Here is a 25,104-nt window from a genome sequence, read left to right as displayed (position 1 = left end):
AGCCTCTGAGGTTACTGCCAGTGTTTTTATTTCTCTTTTCTGAAATGAATTTGACGCTGCGGATTTAGAGTTTCGCACTTAATCACTTTGATCTCTTTTTCCTGTCCTTCAGCAGTTTCTATGTCAGGTGTTATTCCACATAACAGGGAGTAGACAGAGAGTAATGAAACGTGTTAAACCTTTTGAAACCTGGATCATCATCAGTTTTGTTGTGTTTAGAGGCCTTTCATGATCCATTTCATCCTTTTACACAAGAAATGTACAAATTGCCAGAAATTAGTAAAATTTGACAAGAAAATGACCAAAAAATTGTTTTAAAAAATAAATTTATCATTACAATTTTATATTTTTAATTATCTTACAGAGAGAAAGAAACAAATACATGAAATAAATAAATATACACTTTTTTAAAGCATGTTTTTAAGTCATTATTTTTACTTTTATACTTATATATTTATATACTTATATACTTTTATTTATTTGCTTATTTTAAGGTAACTTTTTTTATTATTATTATTTTCTTGTCAAGTTTTCCTCATGTTTTTGAAAGAAATAACACCAAGTTGCTCAGGCTTCAAAAGGTTTAAATATGATTTTTTTCTTTTACTTAAACATAAAGCTACCAAGTGCAGCATTCAAAAATTCTCTGACTTTAACCAAAACAAAAACTAAATATATAATTATCATAATTACATATTTAAATGTTACAGAATTATTATAATTGTTTAATCACATATTTACTTTATCTTTTTTTGCTTGTTTTTGTCATTGTTTGTTCCCTAATTTTCTTGATCATTTTAGGGTCATTCCTTCTCTCCTTGCTCATTGCCTTCCTCCCATCTTTTTGAGAGAAATCAAGCAAATTTTTTTTGGTGTCAAGGGGTTAAACAAAGTGACCCTCCTCCTCCTTTTCATTTTTAACACGCTTATGTTGATACATGTCCACACATAAAGGCTGGCCATAAAGGCAGGTTCCATAAAGTTGAAGTTTTGGTCTCTGTGGTCACATGAGGAAGCACGGAGGATAAACACACCCCTGTAAATAGAAACCTTCACCGGAGCGAATCCAGAACCACATCCTGCTTATTCTGCAGCGCTGATGCTCAGGAGACTCAGATAAAATACAAAGCATGATGCGCGTGCACGCACACACACACACACACACACACACACACACACACACACACACACACTCCCATGCACACAGTAAATACAGTAACCACTCACTTTGCTTCAGCCTCACGCATCAGGTGTTTGCAGTTCTCCATACGGCCAAAGCTGAGATGCCGTTTGATTTATATTGTTTCCAGCATCGGACATTTGTTGTTCCATGATCATGATCTCTCTCTTTTTCATGACGGGCAGATTAGGGACTGTAATCCCTGCGCTGGGTACCACATGACATCACTCCTGCTGTCAGTGCACAGAGCCTCATACTGACCCCTGATTGGATGACGATATCACTGCAATGGTGTCATCAACACCCAGCAGGAAGTCATACATCCTCAAAGCGGAAGAAGTGGAAGTCATTACAAAATCTCTTAACTGCTGCACATGTACATGCTTTTTATTTTACAGTTTGTGACTGATCTGCCACAGATTAGAAAATCATGCCACCCATAATGTCAAGTGTTTCCTTGTGAGAAGTATCACATTAAATGTTGCTGCAGTCTCGTGTGCCTATAGGAGAGAGCAGCAGAACAGCGGCTTAACCGGATCCTTTTTATCCTTTTTATAATTATTATATATTTTTAGCACCAGTTTGAGACTTGTCCTGACACTTCTTTCTGAGCCTGGTCTGCGAGGCAGCCAGTCACTGCATGTCCATACATTTTTATTATTCAATGGATGGATGAATGGATGTTAATGTAAAGTAGTCCAAAACTTAATCTTTGCTGCTTTTATTTTCTGAACCTATCCCCCTGCCCCTGTCTTTCAGTTTCTCAAACACGAGACCATTATTATGGAAGCGTAAACAAAAATGATAATATATAGATATAACTTGAAAACTCTCCTTATCTTGTAAAAACCCAGAAAACACTTTGTTATAAGAAAAATCTTTCCATGTTATAAAGACAGTATATAAAGATGGCCTCACTTGTTCAGATTGTTAAAAAAAAACAGATTCCTGCTGAATTTCACATCCAAACAGATGTTTATATTCGTTTGGCAGGAGGGAGGTATACTAGGGGAAGAATCTCGGTCTTTGCACTTCAAGAGGAAGCTGTTGTAAAATTGACAATTACCAGAGCACGTCTAACTTAATTGGTTTGGGACTGAGCAGCAGATTAAAACTCAGGAAGTCCACGCAGGTTTGAACTTCATTAAACTGGTATTTCTCTGCTTTAATAGGCACTGTAACCTGTCCAACAGCACCACTGGGCCCATTTTAACTTTAGGGTTAATGCAGGTTTTTTCGGGGCGGTGCTTTCAGAAGTTGTGGTCATGAGAAACTGAACAACTGTGGCCTCAAGAAAACTGCTCCAGATGAACTTTTCATTCAAGCACACTGCTTGTAGCACTCTCTGTCAAGGTATCCTTATAAAAGAAAGGTATGACCTTTAAAAATGCACAACAGTTTGTATGATGTCTAACAAATTAGCAACTGGTGACATCACATTACGTACTTTATGTAAAGTTACGCAGGTTAATTTTAGGAAAAGAAACCTGGTTGGGACGGAGTCATGTTACATTCTTAATGTAAATTTACGAAGGTTAAGTTAAGTAAAGAAACATAATTGACTGTCATCCCATTTCGTACTTAATATAAAGTTACATATTTAATTAAATTTTACATAGTTTAGGTTTAGGAAAAGAAATGTGGCTGGGCATTTTTATGTTACGTACTTAACGTAAAGTCATGTAGTTAACATTAAGTCATGTAGGTTAGGTTTAGAAACAGAAACACGTTGGGCGTCATAAGGCTACGTTCTTTCATGTTGTTACATATTTAATGAAAGTTATGTAGTTTAGGTTTAGGAAAACAAACATGGTTGGCTGTTATCACGTAATGTACTTAACATAAAGTTTCACACTTAACATGAAGTTAGATAGGTTTGGTTTAGGAAAAGAAACATGGTTGGGCGTCGTCATGTTGCATACTTAATATGAATTTAGGTAGGTAAGGTTTAGTTAATTAAAGTGACCTTGGTTCAGTCTGGGAAAAGAAACATCAAGTACCTAAAATACCTCAAAGTTCATTAGGTTTTAAACAGGACACAAACACCAGTCTACAAGGTGAAAGTCGTGCCTTTGTTTGACCCGTCCACCACCCCAGCCTGCCTCCTTGCATGGACCTTTGCTCTTTATATTACCTCATTTTATTCCCATCAGCACAGCCTGATTATAGGGGTTATATACAGATTCTGATACACTACTTTTTGTCTGTTGTATGTGCACATACATCAATACAAATAGTAACCGAACACAGCCTGGCTCATACAGTCTGTGATATTTTGCACCAAAGTATATAAAAGGAGAGGAAAAAAGGACTCCCTCGCTGCTTTTTAAGAGATCCTTTGTCCTTTCCTTTTTAACTTGAATTCATGACTTCCTGTGAACAGAGAGGCAACCATACTACACACAGAAACTCATCTAGGTATGCTCAGATATTTATAATCTTTATGCAAAAAGAAATCAATCTAAAGGCAAATAAGGCATTTATCTTTTCCTACAGTTTCTGTTCCTACACTGCCCCTTGAAGCTTCCACAAAACTGTACATCTGCTTTTTTTTCTCCATCATCCTGTTTGGTGTGATGTAACGAAGCATGAGTAGGTCACATAGATTAACAGTGAGTTATGGCGTGTGCTTTTACCCCCTCTCATCCCCGCCAGATGTTACAGTCATAACACAGTAGGTCATTTCCTTTCTGTTTGCAGAGTCCTGCTGTAGTACGACTGTGTAATCTGCTGCAAACAAACACTAATAAATGACTTAGCATCTGCCACGACAGAAGCAGTGTGTCAGTTTTGGAAATACTCAGAGACAAAACAATAAATGATAAATGACCTCAACAGAGAAAACAGATGAGTGTTGACATCTTTCCCTGACAATATTTCACCCAAATTCTGTCCAGTCCATGACTTCCTGATGCTTTTATGACTCCACGCAATCAGCTTTCAATTGTATCATTGACTGTTTTCTGTAATCATATGGGGAGCAGTAAGAGGGAACAATTGAAGTTTAACTCCTCCACAGACTGTGTATGACACAAAAGTGGTTTCTAATTCACAATGCTTAAATCTCAGGAAGGAGAGCAGCTCTGCTAACAGCAGCAACTGGAAATGTGCTGATCGGGCGATCAGTAGGGACGGACCAGAATCAGACCCCTGGCACAAAAAGTATTGTACTGAGGTATCATTGGACAGGAGACGTTTTTTAGAAAAAAAGATAACAAAAAGCGTCACGATAGTCCTGCAAGATGGAGTCTGGGATTTTCTGAAGTGCGTCCACAAGTTGCTTTAATCATTGTAGATCTTTACAATGATTCACTGAAAAAACAAAGCAGGCATGCTTTACTGCACGATCCAAATCTTTGTCAAAACTTGCCATTTTCAGTGTGTAGGTTACTACTTTTTTGTTGTTGTTTCCAGAGACAAAAAAAACATATAAGAGAAGAAATATGGAGGCCCAGCGAAAGGAAAACTGGAAGCCACAATATCAGCACCTGAGACAACAGTGGTCAGGTCGAGACTTCTGTCCAAGAGGATAAATTGACAAAGCTGACGAAAAAAAATGTACTTCTGAGAGACCAGCTGGAAGACAATTCACAGAGCATCCGTCTGATTTCAGACTGGTCACTGAAGAAAGGAGCATCACAGCACTGAAGACCGAGCTGGAGGAAGCACGCCATGACCTGGTCAAAATTGCAATTCCAAATCTCAAAATGGACAAAGCTATACAGAAGCTGAAGCAGCAAACTATGACTCTCTTACTCAGAATATGACAAAATTCTCAATTTGATTGAGGTCATATAAACAGTATATCCTGTCTCTGTTTTCCGAATTCAGCATTTTCCTATTAAGACATGGGATATGCCGGCATTATTTCAGTTTTAAGGGCATTATTTGGACATAGATACAGCCAGTTCGGGATATGCATCTCAACTGGGGTGCCTCTTGTCTATTTACTCTTGGTTCTGTGCATTGTCATGGATACGCCGTACACAAACCACCTCGCCAACAGTTTGCAAAGCTGTGGGGTAGAGATGCATGCAGAAGAAACACTCTTGCTTTTAAACTTAATGAAAGATTTGGAACAGGTTTTTGGATATACGCTATATATACACGATATATGCACAAATATCTCAGCGCCACCCTTTTCAAAAAGGTTAAAAAAGGTGAAGGAAGAAAAAAAAAAGAGTCCAACAAATCTGCCACCAGTAGGAAACTGTGAAAAAAGTCCTACTTTAATGCAAATACGCAAAATGACCAGTGGCTACAGCTGTTTGACTTTTCCATATTTTGATTTGATAAGTGGCATATTTGGGCATAGCTGCATGCAAACAGGAGCATTAGTGAAATATTCACTTTCATTAGACATGTAAACTGCATAGTAGGAATTTTGTGTTTTTTGGAATAAGGGCAAACACAGACTATTTTGTACATGTAAACATACTCACTGCTGTAATTATACTCACTGCTGTAATTATACTCACTGCTGTAATTAGAAGCAGCCTTTGTGCTCACAATCAGAGCACAAGAGCTTCACAGGCTGAGGAGAGGGTTTGTCCCTGAGGTGATTCTGCAGCTGCACAGGCTCATGAAGATGTGAAAAAATGTACGGCCAAAATCCGGTGCAGCTTTGACTACACTCGAGAGGGTGCCTTGAAGAAAGGCATCATGGATTTCAGTGTAAAATTGCAGCAGGAACAAATAATGAAGAAGCCCATCAAGCTTGTTTCCTGCAACACTGTGGACAAATTCAGCAGCCAGAAGACCCAGAGTCTGCACATGCTGAAGAGGTGGAGAGAGTCCAGCAGGCCTTGAGTCTAAAAACTGGTGGGGAGGAGAAAAAGTGGTACAGAACCCACAGGGACAAAGAGAACCCATGGGGACCAAGAGCGGCAGATTGACCAGCTGGACGGGACAGCAGAAGGACAAAGATGTTTTGTTGGACATACAGAAGCTCAAAGGGAAACTCACTGCTGAAGAGCCTTTAGGAATAAAAAATGAGACAATGGCCCCGGAGACGGAAGTTGAGCTTCACAAAAAGTTCTTTGCTGTGGAAGAGGCACAATCAAAAGTAGGCCAGCTAGAGAAAGATCTACTGAGGACGAAAGCTTGGGAGGAGACAGAGAAAACCTCCCACAAGGTCGAGCTGGACAGCCTAAAAAAGGTGAGCTCCGAGGTCGAGGCTGCCCAGAGGCTCCATCCATGGTAAACAACTGATCAGGAAAATAATTGCCAGATTAACAAATGATTAAAAGACAATTATTATTTTTTTCTCCTCTGGCCGAATGTCCTCCGACCTTAATAAATAAGGGGAAAAAGCTGCTTAACTATACAGAGATAAACAGCAGCACAGACAATCAGAGCAGGTCAAAGGTCAGCCTACATGCTCTGTCTGTCTCTAATCTTCTCTCTCTACTCCACCACTCAACTGTGACAGCGAGAGAGGTTTAATTAGCAACTTGGAACCAATGCAAAAAAAAAAGTTTTTGAGTAATCAAAAAGTTCATTTTCTCTCCTATTAAACACATTGTTGAGTTGATTAAGGGACTTGCATAGGCTACTGATTTGTGCAAAAGCAGTGTTTGTATCTCACAGTATTTAAACCTTGACAGCTGCGCTTCACCTCACACCCACACCTTTCCTGCATACAGTCTGCACAGGAAGACAAGAAGAAAAAAAAGGTAGTGTGATCTTTGCAGAGCTTCGATAACAGCTTCTGCAAAGTTCTGAACACATCAAAAAGGTCGACAGTCAACCACGGTGACATTCAATAAAAGTAACCAGCAGTCGTGTGTGCATTCATTATGGTTGGAAATGTCCCTCCGCAGTTTGAACATGACAATAAAAGCTGCGGCCACAAGCCTCACGCTGCCTCTTTTCTGCAGACGACCTGGTGTATCAAGGCTGAGAGAAAAGGAAAAAAAAAAACAGCAACAGATGGAGAAAGATTAAAAAAAAGCAGAGAAACTTTAACATTATGTTGGGAAAAGATGAAAGGAGTGAGGAGCAAAAGGGAAATCCATTCATGAAAATGTATGGAAAGAAAAAAGAGGCGGATGTGAAGGAGACAAATATTCTATCGTAATCAAAAACAGTTGACCACCTCACATGTTCATTTCTAAACAACACATGGCACCCATTGTTTCACTGTGTGGACTTGCTGTCACGTACACTAAATCTTTGAAAAAGACTATCATATTGACGACAAACATGTCAAATTCTACAAGAAGTTCCCAACTGTAATTCACTCTCTTTTAGCTATGTTTTTGGTCTCCACCTCTCACTGAGGACAAGCTCAGACTCGCCACGGACAATTCTGTCAAATGCCAAATGGCTCGACCATCTGAAGATTCTTCACAATAAATGTTCCCAATTATTTTATGTACAAAGTTTTTTTGTGAAGCATTAAAGTAAGGAAATAAGGAAGGAAAACCTCAAAAGAAAATTTGACACAAATACCCACTCGTACTATTATAGGTCAAGGTTAGTGTGACCTCATCTGTCATGTTTTTGTAAACATGATGTCTCAAGAAAAACGTGAAGGCATTTTTTTTCAAAATATACTTTCAACACGTGACTGTCACATTACACGGAGTCATTTGTTCCACTGCTAATGCAGCAAAAGTAATTACAGCAGCTTTACATTTTCCCTTTTGCTTAATAAATGTTCCATAGTATTTCATTATGATTTCACATTGGAAATACAAGGTTTCATGAAAAGCTTTCTAACTGATGTCATTCAGTCATTGTCAGATTAAACCGTAAAGAATCACTGCACAGAATGACTAAATGGAAAAACTACAGAAAAAGCAGCATTCATCAGTCCAACTGTTCCAACTCCTCATGGCACAATCGATTGCCAAAAAATGCCACTGGAGAGAGTATAATGGTTCCTCAGCTACTGTGCCAGGTAAAGTACTGGAGAGAGTTTCCCAGCAGAGGGGACGTCAGTTCTCCGTCTCGGGTCTGTCACAAAGAAGAAGTTGGTGATAGAAGTGGATGTCAACTCCAGCTTCTTCTTAAGCAATTCATTGTTAGTTGTTCTCCCACCCAGAGGGGTTTCAGTGGTTAACCACACCTGCCACCATAAAGCTCGTCTGCCTATTTGTGTGCATAAAGATTAAATATAGGTGTGGGTTCAGCTTTTCAAACATTTAAACCTGATGAAGATCCAAGCAGGATCGAAACATTGTTTTTATCAATATTGTGTGGTGTAGAGTAAGTGTGCAGGCTTTTTTTTATACATAATGTACCTCACAGAGTATGTAGAAGGTAAAATATTCCACCTGGGAAGTAGCACTCACCCATCAATCAATGAGGATGCTGCAAAAGACACCAGTGCTCTAAAATGAAGAGTGCATCGCTGCTGAACTCTATGTATGACTTTCTGGCTTTCCGCTCTGCCAATAACAACAACCTCCAAAAAATCCACCAAGAAAACTGAGAACAAAACAGGGCAAACTAAACTTATAATTATGAGGTTTATGTTTGAGGTCAAGTCTTTTTAAAGTCTTTATGAGCACTAAACATGTTTGTACTGAAACCTAACAAAATCAACAGTATATCAGCAACGTCATGTTTGTTGACCGCAGGCATTATCACTCTTATCGACAGCGAGTAAAAACTCCTCTGAGCCAAAAAGAAGATAGCAGTAGAGAAGTTATTGACCACATGTTTTAGAGTTGGGAACATTATAACCCCATGAGTCAGAGGGAAACAATGTTCTGCACACCCTTTGAAAGAAAATCATCATCAAAACATTATTTTCCCAATAAAGTTGACTGGGCACTGAACATCATCAACTGTCTTCTAGAAATTATTTTTGGGACGGCTGAGAAAAATGTAATGCCACCCACGTTTCATTTTTTGTCAACATGTTCTTGTAATACAATATCTGCTTGCAGCAGTTAAACCATGATCAAGATTTTTGTGGTCAGTTTTCAAGCAGCACTTGGTTAAGGTCACGGTAAAATACAGAAAATGTCAGAAATTTCTTACATCACAAGAAAGGATATGTTTATTTTCTTTACAAGTGAAACCAAAACCAAAATCTATCTCTAACAGTAAAAGGACAATAATCCACAGAGCAGCCATTTCTCAGTAACTCTAAATTAAACTTTAAAGGGCCACTGATGCACCAAAGACGTGGTGTACGCAGGCAAAAAAAGTCCTCTGTCAAAGTTTCTGCATTTAAAAAAACTCAAAATATGAACAAACAAATCATGGCTCTTGCTCTGCTAAAAAACATTTTGCCAACCCAGTTGCATGCTGGTTCTATACCTGCCTACTTATCTATATCATTAGCCCAATGTTATTCCAAAGTCATAAAATACTGCCGATTTGACGGTGATCTCGGCGTAAGATCCTGACGTCAAAAGTCACCTTTTGAAGTTGTACGATATATCGCGAGAAGACGTTAATTGAGAACGCAGCCAGACAGAACCGGTCGCGGTGTTTTAATACGCCACCGGACCGCACCTGCCGCAGCAGCATAATACGAGAACAGCTGGTGGCAGTTGAGAAACAGCTGGACAGAACCTGTCATGTCCACATGATACACCGCTGGATGGCGTCAAGGTTGAAACCCATGCACACCTTTTTTTTTACTGTTTTTACACACTTTGTTTAGACTCAGACATTACTAGGATTACCACCTCATGTTTGTTTGCCTCCGCACACCAGTCAATTTGTAGTTATGGATGCTCCACACACTAAAGATTTATGCAATCAGCACAGATTTAAGATCAGCGTCATCAATTCAGTATCTGGCCAAATGTCTCACCTTCTGTTTCTGAGGTATCACGTTGAGTAAAGGCTGGAAAAGTCTTTTTGCAGAACAATATGATGTCACAGTTGACGTTTAAACTCTCGAATATAAAATGTCAGAACTTCACTATTGTATGCTATTAACATTTGGATGATTTGAGTGTATTGATTCTTGAGTTATGGCCAGAAACATGTTTTATGCGGTCACTGTCACCTTGACCTTTGACCTTCACTCACCAGATTCTAATGAGTTTGTTTTTGAGTCCAATTGGACCTTTGTCCCAAATTTAAGAAAATTCCCTCAAGGATATCTTCAGATATTGCTTCAATGACAATGACACGGATGCAGGATCACAGTGACCTTTGACCATCCAACTCTAATCAGTTTCTTGTTGAGTCCACTCGAACGTTTTTGCCAAATTTGAAATAATCGCCTCAAGGTTTTTTGGCATAACATGTTATCAAGAATGAGTCACAGTGACCTTTGACCACAAAAATATAATCAGTTACTTCTTAGGTCTAAGCGGACGTTTGTGCCAAATTTGAAGAGATTCCCTCAAGGTGTTCATAAAATATTGCATTCTTGAGCATGGGCGTACGGATGTATGTATGCACAGATAAATGGACAACCCAAAAACATACTGCCTCCAGCCTCAGCTATCACCGCCGCAGAGCCATAATAAAACCACTGACATTAAAACGTGCCGTTATAATCACTTCATTAAGGTTTTACTATATATTTTATAAATCCATCATGCTAACTTGCTTTAATCTGTCGCTTTAGAGCCGATCGCTGTTTGACAGTTACTATAAAGAGAATATACTGAAATCATGTTGTGCAGAGAAAAAAACATGGAAAGAGAGACAGAGTGAAGAGTTGACAGACAAAGAGAGCAGCTCAGCTGACCCTCATATGAAGCTGCTTTGTGTTGGCTGCATGGTGACTGGGAGGTCACCATCACAATAAGAGTCTCCCCAAGTATGTCCTTGCCTGGAGACATGAATAGACCTTCATCCCTCCTGCCGTCCCTCCTTCCTGTCGTCCCTCTACGGAGCCAGCAGACTCACACTGAGAGCTCCAATACAACAGCTTCCTCTGTTGGCCGGCCGTGTATGAAATCAGGATGGTAATTGCCCACAGATGCCACATTAGGGTGAGATGGCGGGGGGAGAACCGGCTCTCAAAAGAATATTTAGAGGGAAAGATGGAGGTCATAATTGTGGTTTGAAAGAAACAGAGAGGATCTTCATGGAGAAGTCTGGAGTCCCTCCGGAGAACTCTGGACGGGGGGACAGCATTGTCATCAAGTGTACACTGAAGTTTGGAGATTTCCACATAATGGACAGATTAAAATTCCTTTTTGACAGACAGCTCGCTTTTCATCCAGAGTTTTGTTCCCCGATTGGTTCCTTTTCAAAAAATTTCTTATGTGAAATATCAAATCAGAAAATCTCTCCAGAGGAAAAGGCTGTCACTTATTTTACTTTTTGTTCACAAATACAATAAAAAACATAAAACCCATAAATGTGACAGCTGATCTCTCGTAATTTTCTGACATCCCTTCCTGTAACTCCAGGCTCTGTAGCTTTTAGCAAACATTACTCAAATAGAAATCAAAAGGACATTTGTTGGGACTATTTTCAGATGCGAATTAATTTGGATTTGCTGTTTGAGTGAGTAGTGCATGTGGGACTGACACAAAATAAACCAGTGTCCGTTTTCATTGTAGTCAAAGAACAAAGGAGGATTAGGGCCATATTGAAACAAAAAGTGCATTACCGGAATAAAGTCATAATTTCAAGTAAAAAAGTCCTAATATTATGAGGATAAAGTCGGAATATTATGTGATTACACTCAGAAATTCACAATAAAAGCTGTAATTTTATTGTGATTATGTGATTATATGTATAATCCTGAACACAATCAGGAGCAGCATTCCCAGAGGAACTCAACTCTTCAAAATTTTTCCTCAAACAGTCAGAAACCTGCTCATAAAGCTTCAACTCTGCAGAGAAAAACCTAGTTTGCATTTTTACGTAAAGTAAAAGAATGACATTATTTGTCACTGCTATCGAACGCTTAAGTCAGTGATCCACTCCTGACCTCTTATTGACCCATGTGTGCATACTACACTCAGTCACTGATCTTTCAGTTTAACCCTCCGCAATCTGTCTGATGTACAGTCTTGTCTCTGTCTCTAGCTCTGGGCTGGAAAAGGAAAATTGAACCGACCATCAACTTTGAATATAGAAGATTAAAATAATACTGCGTGTTGAAAAGAGGATTAGTATAAATGCAGATGTAGAGTAAATATTCCCCCTGTGATCCCTGAAATATGGTGATTTATTTTAGTTCTGTAAAGTAAAAATAGCATGCAGGGCTGAACTTTCTTTGTATTCTTTTCCATCCTCTGTGACTGATTTGTGCTCTGGCAGCGCAGGTGTATCTGTCACGCTGATGAGGCCGCTCTGGTTTTGATTCAGCGAGATGATGTGAGGGAAAATGAGAACGAAAAAAAAAAAACGGGTGAGCATGACAGAAACTGAAAGAGAAATGATGAGAGAGCGAGAGAGAGAGAGTCAGTTAGAGCCGACGTGGTCGCAGAGAAAACTTTCAGCTTTATTCTTAAAATGATATCACTGCCAGAGAGACAGAATCAACCAGAGCTGGCATCTACAGCAATCTTTCCTTAAAGCTGTTGACTCGCTTGACATCCATTTGAAGGCAGCAGGTTTCTGTTGCACCTGCGCTCTCTAATTGCAGTGCTGATGTCACTGTAAACCACAATTACGCACATCAGATTCGCTGGTTACATTTTGTGCAACCAGTAGCAGATAGTTTAAAAAAACCACAGAAACCTTTGCACTTCTGTGTAAACTTGTCAGTTATGATAAACTATTCTGCTGCAGCGTAAACCAACAGGGCTGCTGGAGACTGAAAACAGCTCACTAGATCATTCATGACTGCACTGTCTTCAAGTTTAACAAAGGCCTCCTGCACGAGGCTGTTCTCAGGTACAATGAAGTCTTACAGTAGTGCTTTGTGGAGTTGGCCAGTTTTTCCGGTCCAGTGTATGAGCTTAAACCAGTTTGACTTTATGCAAACTGGTTGAATCGGCATTTGTCATCATGACATAGTCTGAAAAATTAATCATCCTGTATTGACGTTGTCGCAGTGCTAAATCCAACCTATATTCTGGACTGTTTCACAAAAAATTTGATTTAATTCATTCTGTGTCCCCTCTCTAAACTCAGAGGGTTTTTACGGTTTTGTGAACGCAGTACTGGTGAAGCTCTCCATGAGCTCTTTTTTTAGTAGTAGCACAAGAGTGTGGGGTGGATAATTAATCAACTGATCCAGTCAGAGCTGATCAGAACGATAATTGAGGGGAGCAGCTGCTGCAGAGGCAAGTGAAAGCGAACTTTTAGACCCAGCACAATGAACTGAAGTTTCACTTTCACTGTTCCTGGCATTCTTCTGCTCCATCTGTGCCCAGAGTACACTCTGTGCTTTGAGAGTGTGTTGCAGTTAATAACTGAACAGTACATAATCCAGCAGCACTCCTAATGAACAGTCCAGCTCCCAAAAAATAAAACCACATTTGTTTTAATTGTGGCAGGCCGCCACAAATAACTGAATGTGTAGGAGACCCTGGAGGTATTTGCTCATAAACCAAAGAATTTGACAAAATCTAAGAGATGACCTGATGATCGTGCTAAAGGCAAAGTTTAGGATTCACAAAAGTTATTAAAATTCATCTTGAAGGGAAAATGAATGCCAAAACCAAATTTAATTGAAATTAAACCAAAACATGTTGAGCATGTCGAGTTGTCCATCCCATTCTCTTGAACGGGATATCCCGAGGGAAATTCTTCAGATTTGGCACAAACGTCCACTCGGACTCAACAATGAAATGATACGATGTAAGGTCAATGTGACCTTGTATCCATCGCATTCTCGTTAACATGTTATCTCAATAACACCTAGAGGGAATTTCTTCAAATTTAGCACAAATTTCCACAGACTCAATAATAAGTTGATTTGATTTTGGTGGTCAAAGATCAAGGTCATTGTGACCTTGCATCTGCCTCATTCTCATAAACACAATTTCTCAAGAAGGCCTTGAGGGAGTTTTATCAAATTTGGAACCAACATCCACTTGAACTGAAAGACGAACAGATTAGAATTTGGTGGTCAACGGTCACTGTGACCTCACAAAACATGTTTATGGCCGTAACTTAAATATTTATATGCTAATTATGACAGAATTTCACACAAATGTCAAACAATAAAATGATGAAGTGATGACATTTTATCTAATTCACTATGTGTTGATATCTGGCATCATTATAACTGATATGATAACACTGATAACACAGTGAAATAAGCATGAATATTAACATGAACACATATAACATGAGCAAACAGGTAGCATCACTTTGAATATTTTTGAAAGTAGAATCAGATACAAGCAACAGAGAAGAGTTGAGTAAGATACTGAGAGAAGACAGAGTATGTCCCTGCACAACACTGCACATGCTGTTGTTTCCTGCTTTTGTTAAAGTTACTTTAATGCTATTCAGATCTCTTGACAGGCTCATCCTAGATATATTTGTGCAGTGACATGTAGTGGCATAAAACACTAGCGAGAAAGATAAACAGTGCAGCTTGTTGGCACTGGAGAGGATCCACTTGTGGGCAAACTGCCTTGAAAAATGAATGTGAAAATGCTGCAGGGCTCCTGAAAAACCAAACCAGTTTTCCAGCCTGATGCACCGGGCGGACGGACGACTCCATAACAACATGAAGGTGCATTTCACTTCTCAGAGCAGCAGCCCAGAAATAAACCTGCTATTGTCACATCCAACGTGTTCAAACAGGCTTCACACGGCGAGCTCAGTGTGCCATGGAGAGAGACAAAGAGATCAGAAACACACCTGCAGAATGCCACCGTGCTCACAGATAACACAGATCACAGTCACACTGACAGAGTGACGCTCGCTCCAAATGACATATGACGTGTCTTCCAGGATGCTGTCAGCTTCCTGTTAAGAGCTGTGTGTGTGTGTGTGTGTCTGTGTGTGTGTGTGTTTGTTCTACTTTTGTCTTCAGACTCTGTGAGGCGCTTTCAGTTGTGATGTTGAATGTCAAGGTCTGGACATGTTTTATTGGGAAGAAGTCTACAGTTCAAATTCTCAAGATTAGTTTTGGGTTTGGCTCAGGACGCTTAAAGGAACATTTCATCCATTAGTGTGATTTGAGTTTTTACTCCTTTATATATATATATAGATATAGATATAGATATAGATATAGATATATAACTTTAGATATCTTTGGTAATTTTTTGGACTAAAGCAGATATATAAATTGATTTTAAAAAAAACATAATATTTTTTAAAGTGTTGCTCAAGTGTGTGTCAACATAATTATGTTGTCACAGGCTTCTGTCTGCTCCTTGTCACAATGCACCTTGACTGAACGTCATCTAAAGTTGTTTTTGGTCATAAAAATATCTGTGCTTTAGTTCTATGGCTGAGCTTCATATTAACATGACATTTCAATGCCTCATTGCATCCCTGTGTGTATCACACTGCTCATAAAGCTAGCATAGTGTCAGCTAATTACGCTAAACAACACAGTACCACAGGTAAAAACAAACATATATGATTGGGTGACGCATCATTGGAGCGCTTATTTTTAGCATGTCATGCCCGTCATCAGTGACAAGTGTTGGGCGTCAGTTTGTAGCTTCGTGACACAGCTTCCAAAGAGTGCCCAAGGGATGCAATTTTTCTGTAGGCCAGTCCAGAAGCTAGGGTTGCCCTGATGCCTTTGTCAAAAAGCCTGTGAGATTTTTCAATTGGATTTTGGATCATTGCAGAAAATAAGCTCTGTGGTTAACAAATATTTATGATGCTTACAAATTTTGTTTGGCTAAATAATGAAATGAACACCACTTTCAGTGGTTTGCAAACAAACCACATTTTTTTCATTTAAGGCTTTTCAAGGGCCCCCCCCCTTCCATTGGGGCCCTGGGTAATCTATCCCACTTTAACCCCACAAGGACGTCCCTGAATGCTGGTCATGATATTAGAGTTTGGAAGAGTCTCAACATCATGTACAACTGCAGGTCGCAGGTTCAAACCCCGGCCACTTATCCTGTTTCCAACAGTCGGAACTCTAACAGGCTGCTTCAGGTGTGTGTGTGTGTGTGTGTGTGTGTGTGTGTGTGTGTGTGTGTGTGTGTGTGTGTGTGTGTGTTTGTGTACGCGCACACTCCAGCCATCTGGCCCAAAAGTCTGCTTCCTACCATCTTTCCAAACAGGAAGCCAAAAACAAATCCTTGATGACACAGGTCAGTGGTTTAATTGTCTCAGTGGGATTTCTGTGCAGCCAAAAATCGGCCCCCCTTTCATCTGAGCAGCAGCAGAGCCTCAAATCGATTTATCACAACCTGTGTGTGTAGTGTGTGTCTGTGTGTGTCCATACTGTACTCTTTGGCTTGATTTACTGCAGCATGTACAGCCTGACATATAGAGAGGATTTAGCCTGTGAGTTGCAAAGTATCGAATGCCATTTTTCTCTTTTCTTTCTTCATGCTGCTGGAGCTCCCCTTGGCCTCCGGCCGCAGAGCAAGGCATCAATAGAACCAGAGGAATCATGGGAAGGAGATCAATCACTGGCTATAAGACCCCGTAAAGTGTGTGTGCATGCCTGACACTTGCACACACACACCTGTTCCTCTCACTGTCAGCAGCCTGACCAGAGGCTTCACATTTTAATTTGAAAGGCTCATCCGGACCAGATGTGCAATACCACACGTCATGCATTCACCATGACATCCCTGGGTCTCCCCTGTCAGCCTCGGGAGACCCCACCCAGACAGAGACCCCCGCGTGCTGCAGCGCCTTTAAAGAAAACCTGCATACCTGCACAGTGCAGCTCCCGCCGAACACACACCCTGACAGCCGGGAGAGGAGCCACCAGGCTCGGTGTGGTGCTCAGTGTTTCCCCGCTTACCTTCCAGCTGAATCCGGTTCTTGCAACACCGACGGCTCCCCCGGTGAAATGCCGGTCACTTCATAAGTTATCCCAGCCACACATCACGCGGACTCGAGGAAGTGTAGTTCCACTATCAAAGCGCGAGCTCCAGATGTTAGCGAGGGCGGTGCTCGCGACCCATAAAGATGTCAAATGAGAACACGTTATTTAGTGTGAAGCTCGCGAGCTCCTCTAAAGCTGTCTGCCAGCAGCACGGTGTGAAGGAGTCTCCCGGCCCGCCCACGCTGCCCCTGTTACCGCCGCTGGATGACGGGACACCGACAGACCGACCGACCGACCGACTGCCGCTCCACCGGCTGACCTCACAGCGCCGCCCACCGGTTACACCGAGTCACTGCAGGGAGCAATGTGCAGCTGCAGGTGATGACAGGGTTTACATCACAGTGTGACAGCAAAGATCATCCATCTGTTCGCACTGTCAGTGCAAAGCTGTTTGTGTTTTTATTATCATCAGATAAAAGCAATAAAATCATCCAGATTAAACATTATAAAGTGACTTTTTTCCCTTTCTTTCTTTACTTGCTCATTCACTTGTTTGAGTATTTTCAGCTCAAGTGCCTTCTTTGTTTTCTTTTTATCTTTTTACAAATTTCTTTTTTTTGTGCATTTCTCTTTTTTGTTTTAAACAAAATCAAGGCAATTTGCTCAGGTTTCAAAGAGTTAACTGTGGTTTCTTTAACTCTATTCTTGCCAGTATGAGGGGGTGGTCCGTTTGTGTTCTTATGCAGCTTCTGTGTTGCTGTTTTGAGGTCCTACTTCTTGTATTACTATTCAGGTGTTTTAGTCTGATTGATGGATAATTTCACAGTTTATTCAACTGAACCAGGAGCCCCAAATATAAGAGAGTAATGTGCTGCAAATGTGTGATGTGCTGCTCTGAAGGGCTCCTCAAACCCATGAAGAAAACACTGTGCATTGATATATGGCAGTTTTCCTTGGAAAGGCTGCACATGACATTCTGTTTGAGCTGAAACAGTTCCCCCTGCAGGGCCGGTGTCCTGTTCTTTCAACCCCTTCCAGCTGACCACGATGATCTGCCCCTTGTCCCTCACCACAACACTCAGTCAGTCCAACAATGTGGTCGTCAGATGTGAAAGAATACAGCTCAGAACAAAGGATCATATCTGTGGTTATAGATTGCGCTCTGTAGGAGCCTGACCAGGTGTTTCTGGGTGTGGTGCAGATGAATTGTCACTTTTGGTGTGGCAGCTAACATTAAAAAAAAAGATATAAATCACACCTTGTGCTAATAGAAATGAACTTTCAGTGGATTTGTTCAGAAGCCTTTCTGTGCAACGTGTGAACAGGTTCTGTATATTTGCAAATCAAACACACACTGATGTGCACATTGTTTTAGAGCAAAGCTCATTTTGACAGTTGCTTTGTATGAGTGCAGAGAAGTAATATGATGTTTGTTCAGTCACACACTTGAGAAAGAAAGACTGTGTCTAAGGTTTTGTCATGTGAGTCTTTCTGTTCCCAAAAGAGTTTCTGTTTTAAACGCATCTGGTTTGTTGTACTGAACCTCTGGCAGTAAAACAGATGTGTGTGTGTGTGAGAAAGAGATACAGTTTGTTCTGTTCTCTGCAGACACCAATCACTGAAATCCATGCTGCTTTTGGATGAACATTATGTAGAAATGTGCATAATGTAAATGAAAGGAGGTACACTGTTAACATCTTTGGTCCCATAATGTCTGAGTGAAGGAAAGCGGTGACTGGATGGAGCATCTGTTTGGACCTCTGTAAAGTTTTACTGCATGATAACTAGGTGTCCTCTAGAACAGTGGTTCCCAACTAGTGGGTTGCGGTCCAAAAGTGGGTAGCAGGTGCATACTGAATGGACTGCAACTGACTCACGACCATGTCAACTTTGTGAAAAACACACATTATTTTTTAAGTACAGTGAATTTCCATTCCATTTTTTAGAATAGTAACTGTTCTTGGTATTATTTGTGAACATGCTGTGTTTTTGCACTGGTCTTGATGCAATTATATATATATATATATATATATATATATATATATATATATATATATACACACACACACCTTGAAAGTCATTATCCTTTACATATATGGAACATAAGCTTCAGCCACTCTCTCTACCTCAGTCATGGTTAGAATAAAGAATAAAGTATATAAAGTTAAAATAACTTTTACATTTCAAACTTTTTTTTTTACATTTTTCATCATTAGTGTAAGTGTGTGAAGTGCATGTGTATTTTGTAGAAAAAGCATGTTTCCTCCTGCTGCCTGTTTAGTTGCAAATTACCCAGAGGAAAAAAAAAAAAAAGCCAACCTTGTCCTGCTGGAGGACAGGAAGCGGGGCTGGCAAACTTTCTGACGAATGGGAATTTATTGGAAGGAACTGAGTTTTCATACATCTGAGTTGCCAACAAAGAAAGGAGGAAACATTTTTAAGTTTTAAGGTTAGTTTTACTGTTTTGTTTCAGTGTTATTTTTTTTTTTGTTTGAGTAAGGTATTCTTTCAGCATGTTGGTATTAAAACGCATATCTGCCTCCATGCAGCCTGTTTACTGCAGCACTCTACTGTTGTGCCTCACATTGAGTGAGAGTCACGTTACGTGCAGGACTTACAGAGAACTGCCTTTCTTTTGTAAAAACTGATTACAATGCGGAGCTGCATGAAACAAGCTTTAAGGAAAATCAGCCGAAGCAGGAAAGACAGGAGGAGACTTAAAAGGTTTAGACTCTACAGGGGAGAAAAAAAGTGGAATTAATTACCTCTTTTCAGCTTGCTGTCTTTGATTTTTATTCTATGTACAGAGGATTTAGCACAACATTAAAAGGACCACACCAATAATTCTGCAACTAATTTCAATAAATCAAACACTTTGCTCCTTAGCATTTAACAGGGTTTTAACATTTTACATTTTTAGGTTTTTCAGACTTTTTAAAATGAACTGACACTTAAATTTACCACATGATAACAGTGGAACTTTCTGGGGAAACTCACATCAGTTGTGACGACGGCAGCACATGTAGATGCAGCAGCCTGAAGTTCCTCAATCCTTGCTACTTTTTTGCTATATTTGTCTATTTTTTCAACACCATGTCCCCTTCTGCTGAAGCACAACTTTTCTGTGTCAGAGAAGCACTTATCAACATTGCCAGACGCAAAGGCTGCCACCTGAATCAGTGGTCCTGCAGTGATGTGAAAGTGATGAAGGGCAGATGAGTGATGGCGCTGATGTTTCAGCAGGATTCATTGTAGACTCAATCTGAGTCACTCTCTTCAGCCCACCTCCGCCTCTTCGTGTCAGCTTCCTCCTCCACCTCGCTCTCTTCTCCATCTCTCTTTGTGGAGGAGCCAATGCCAGAAGGTCTTGAACCACTGCATCTCCAGGCTCCTCTGAAAGACCTTCTTGGGAGATGGGCCCGATGTGTTCGTCATCCAACTCAGGGACCTCACGAGCTGCTGTGACGCCGAACTCTGAGATGTCAGAGGACGAGTCCTCTTCAGGTTCTGTATACCTGTACCTGGGAAGCATGAACTCAACAGCAGCACCATGAGGGTTAGAATGAGGGTCAGCAGGAGCAGCTGGAGGATCATAAAGTTCAGCAAAACCATGAGGCTCACCTTAAGGGTCAACATCAGGGTCAGTGTAAGGAAAAGCAAGAGCTGCATGAGGAAAAGCATAAGGATCAGCAAAAGGCCGAGGAACACCAGGAGGGTGAACAAGAAGAAAAGGAGCATAGTCATCAGGGTGAGGAGCATAGCAAACAGCATGAGGAGCATAGAAATTAGCAGGACGGGCATAGGGATGAGGAGCATAGAGATGAACATATGGAGCAAAGGGATAAGGCTAAGGAACAGGATAGGGAACAGCAAGGAGAACAGGGTAGTAAGTAGGAAAGGGAACAGCATAGTGTGGAAGCGGGAACGGCTGCTTACCCTCTACATTACCTTCCTGAGGCTCAGCCTCCTGAAGGATTCTGAAATACGACTCTGAACACGGCCGTTCTCTGATTTTTACTGACACACGTGCATGCGTGAGCAAGATTATAGGCCTATACAGTAAATGGCTAATATAAATGTAATCAAAATCAGGACAGCATTCCAATTATAGCATTTTTTAAAATGTTATTGCCACACAGAGGTCAACACAGACAATAACACAAAGAAAACCACAGGTGCATATTATTACAAGTCCATACATTAAAACACCTACAGTGCATCCCATTTTAAAAGGCGTAAGATCACACAATATGAATTTAAAACAAAAAGAAATCTAACAAATAAAAATAAAGATAGATACCATTATTAGCTCGATAAGTAAATATAGCAACTACAACAACAGCAACAACAATGATAATAATAATAATGATACTAAAACCCAAATAAATGAATAAAGTTTGTGGAATCTCTCATGAGGAGGTGCCTTCAATGACACCAAGGGGTGTTGGGAATAAAAGGCCCCATGATTGCATACATATCTGCCCTCAGTTTTTGACAGCTTGAGATGAATTCCTCTGTGTGTTGCTCTCGCCATCTACAGGACACCAGGGTGACATGCACTGAAAAGAGCTGAAAATACACCAGATTGTGCTTTATACCTCACCTGGCATAGAATCATTTTTTGGTGCATTTTGCAGTTCGTTAATAAAAAGGATGGGATTAAAGATAATGCATGGAGAACGTAGTCTGGAAAACCTCCACATGATGGCAATATTTTAACTTCATTCATTTTGTATTCACTAATAAGTTTTGGTCAACAGATGGCACCAGAGTCTGACTGCAGTGCTACTAGTAAAATGGGCTTTGTCCCTCTCTGTCATGACCCATAATCCATCTCCCCGACTAAGCAAGTTAACACCATGCAGGGGAAACTGTAAAATAACTCAGACTGTGTTCAGAGTTAAACAGTTTTGTTGTAGACTGTCAGCTGTGACCTCATTTCACATATCAAAAGTCATTATCAGTGAGAGGGATAAGCCCGGCAGCGGGAAGGGTGGGATATTGTTTTAAATAATTTTAAGGTCGTTTTCATTTTTCAATGTGGTGTTTTTTTGTTTTTGTAATTAATTTTGAATTTTTGTGTGTTTTTCTTTTCTTTTTTTTAATTTTTAAAAATGATAATTTTGAGATTTTTTGGGTGTTTTTTATTATAACAGTTCTGTTATTTTTTCATTTTCTTTGAGGGTTTTTTTCCCAACAATTTTTTAAAAAATAATTTCTTTCTTTGCATTGGCTACTTTTACTTTGAATACATTAAGTACTTTTTCCTAATTGTACTTACTCACTCTAATGAAGTAACATTTTCAATATAGGATTTTTACTTGTAATAGAATATTTTCACTCTGAGGTATTATTACTTTTACTGTAGTAAAGGAACTGCAACCACTGAATAAAATCATATAAATGATTGATTAAATTAAGATGAACAATGTTTTCCTCTTACTTTAATATAAGCTGTGCGACCGGCCTATCACACTGAAATAAATAACATGACTGTGCATTTTTGTTAAACTTCCACATTTTTGCTGAGTCATCCCACATCACTTAACTGACCTACACACCAAACCCTGCATTTGCTGTGTGTGTACTCAGTGCTACATACCTTTAAATAGTCCATTCAATTTTAAAAGTGGCCAAAAGTGACTCCAAAGATCCATTTTAAAAAAATGTAGTTTATCAAGAACTTTTCTGCTGAATTTTTAACCAAAACAAAGAAGAAAGAGCACATTACCCTGATGTTAGCTCCACTCCATCAGCTCCCAATATCTTTTTTTTAAGGAATTTTTAAATTTTATTACTTGTTTCTAAAGCTCTTAATGTTTGTTTTTACTGCTGGGTTTTTAAATGCACAATTATGCAAACAAGAAAATAGGCAGTGCAGCTTTCATCAACTGGAAACCCTTTAAAAAGCTTTAAGACATGCAGGAACATTTTGAAATGACAGCTGGACATCTATCTATTTAGTTAGGCTTTTAATGGGTGTAAGTCTTCTTCTTATTAACATTTTTACTGTTGTTAATGGTTTCTTTACTTTTTATCTTAATTTACATATCATCCACTGTCTTTTCATTTTGATGTCTTTTAGCTTTTGTGTTGCATTTTTATTGTGCAGCTCTGTGCATCATTTGTATGAAGGTTGTTATCATTATAATTAACTGTCGGTGCACTGTTACTGCTATGAGATCTAACAGCAGAGACTGCAGCATGTCTTGGTCACATGTTGGGGGTTGGGGGGGTCATGTAAGGTGGTTATATAAGGTTCATACATGATAAGCTCATTGACCTCTCTCACCTCAAGCTTTTACTCTTGTTTCATATTGACGACTCTCATAAAAAATAAAAACACAACCAGACTTTGTTTTTCTGCTGCAGCGTGAGTTGTTGATGACTTGTGCAGCAAAGTTAAATCCATAACCAGAGCTGATTTACTGAGAAACCGTCACAGACTGATAGAAATATAAGACAGATTATAACCCATTTGAACATTCCCCTTCTGGGACTTAACCTTCTTCATTGTACTTGATATATAATTTAATAGTAGTCACTTGGAATGACAAAGTGAGTGTTATATTTATTGTGTTCCTGTTCTTGTGCTTTACCACATAGTGGTTTTTCTTGTAATTCTTATACGGGTGGCCTGTTCATACATTCTCTGAATGTAAACTTATTATGTAATATGCAATACACCTTGGTGGACCATATTTATTTATTTATTTGTCATATTCATATATATTAATGCTCTTGAAGTGTTTATTTATCTCAACTGTTTACTGAGGCTGTAAAAGGCTTTAAGTCAATGTGTGCTTCATTACTAAAGGGGCCACAGAAGGATGACAAAGCACCATGGGCACCCCCTGGTCACGTACTGTTTATTGTGTTGTTTGTTGAGGTTTTTTTTCTTTCTGTTCTTTTCTTTTTTTCTTGAGTGTTGTGTGCTAAAATGTATGTATGGTCTGGTAGACTGCAAAATTGAATTGCCCTTTGGGATAAATAAAGTTGTCTGAATCTGAATCTGATTCTAATAAATCTCAAGAGTTTAAACTGTGAAATGAGTCCAGTCTTTTGAACTTGTGTCTTCAAACTTTATTCTTTCATTTGATCATATCATAAGTTCTGCGAGAATACTTTGTTGAGACACAGTCTCAGTCTCAAAATAGACTTGATAAAAACTAAGGGGCCACAGGGGGTATTTGGTTGCCACAAAGTAACCTTTTCTGGTCATAGCTGATGTCAAACCCTGATTAGTTTTTACACTGAAAACATCATTGTTGACCCTGCCTGCTCTCTAGCTTTTCTGCATCATGGTGTTGGTTCAAATGTGTTACTAAAAGAGCAGCAAAAGTGAAAGTTAACTCAAAGTCAGGTTCACCAGGCCTTCATCCCATGGTGCCTCCGGCCTCCAAAGTGAGATCCCCCCCACCCAGTTTCAAATTCTGAATTACTTTTGAATCAACATAAAAAAGCAGAACCTCTGAGCTATATTCCAGTTTCATGAACCAACTCAAGGTAGATGAAGTTCTCTGGGTGATGCAGCTCCAGGAATGATATCTAATGCAGGCCGGCCTCACGCCCACCATCCCCTGACCAGCAGCTTATGGAGCTGCAGATAGCAGCAGCTGAGGGAGTTTATCTAGAAAGTCACGTCTAGTCACGTTTAATATGTTTCTTCTTTTTCATGGTGCAAAACAAGAAAGATTTAATAAGAAATGTGCAAAAATTAGAGCTTTAAGCAATTATAGCCAACAATGTATTTATGGTTTTCTTTTTAAGAGCATTCAATAGTACTCTGGAGGAGACTGACCCTTTGAAACCTAAGGCAATGAGCATCTTAACAACACATAACCCAAAATAATTACCTGAAAATAATCACAAAAAGTAAAAAAAAAAAAAAAAGACCCCCCAAAAGTGCAGACAATTTAACAATATATATATTTTTTTCTGTGACATAGGCTAATTTCAAATATATTATTATAATGATTGTAAATATAGTTTTCTGAACTTTTTCTCTACCTTTTTGATAATTCTCTAATAACCCCCTCCCTTTTAAACTTATTTTCAGGTCAGTTTCTCCATCACCTCTTCTTTATTGCCAAATTGCTCATTGCATTTTTTCCTATGT

General features: G+C 39.6%; 1 protein-coding gene across 5 annotated transcripts in view; it reads right to left on the bottom strand.

Moving 5' to 3' along the window:
- rhbdf1b (rhomboid 5 homolog 1b (Drosophila)) overlaps positions 1–17,306 on the bottom strand; it is a 43,832-nt gene extending 26,526 nt beyond the window's left edge. For 3 of the 5 annotated variants that reach the window (XM_088070088.1, XM_088070091.1, XM_088070090.1), the window contains exon 1: positions 16,962–17,306. The gene's annotated coding sequence lies outside the window, so the exon portion shown is untranslated. Of the gene's footprint in view, positions 1–1,227; positions 1,377–16,961 lie in introns of those variants that run through there. The other 2 variants (XM_042507676.2, XM_088070089.1) reach the window with 2 other exon arrangements.
- Between the last annotated feature and the right edge of the window lie 7,798 nt (positions 17,307–25,104).

The sequence above is a fragment of the Plectropomus leopardus genome, chromosome 19 (genome assembly GCF_026936395.1).
Source record: "Plectropomus leopardus strain MGB_pleo_1.0 chromosome 19, ASM2693639v1, whole genome shotgun sequence".
In the NCBI taxonomy this organism is placed as follows: domain Eukaryota; kingdom Metazoa; phylum Chordata; class Actinopteri; order Perciformes; family Serranidae; genus Plectropomus; species Plectropomus leopardus.
Note: the sequence above shows the minus strand (reverse complement) of the source record. Positions and strands in the feature narration are given on the sequence as shown.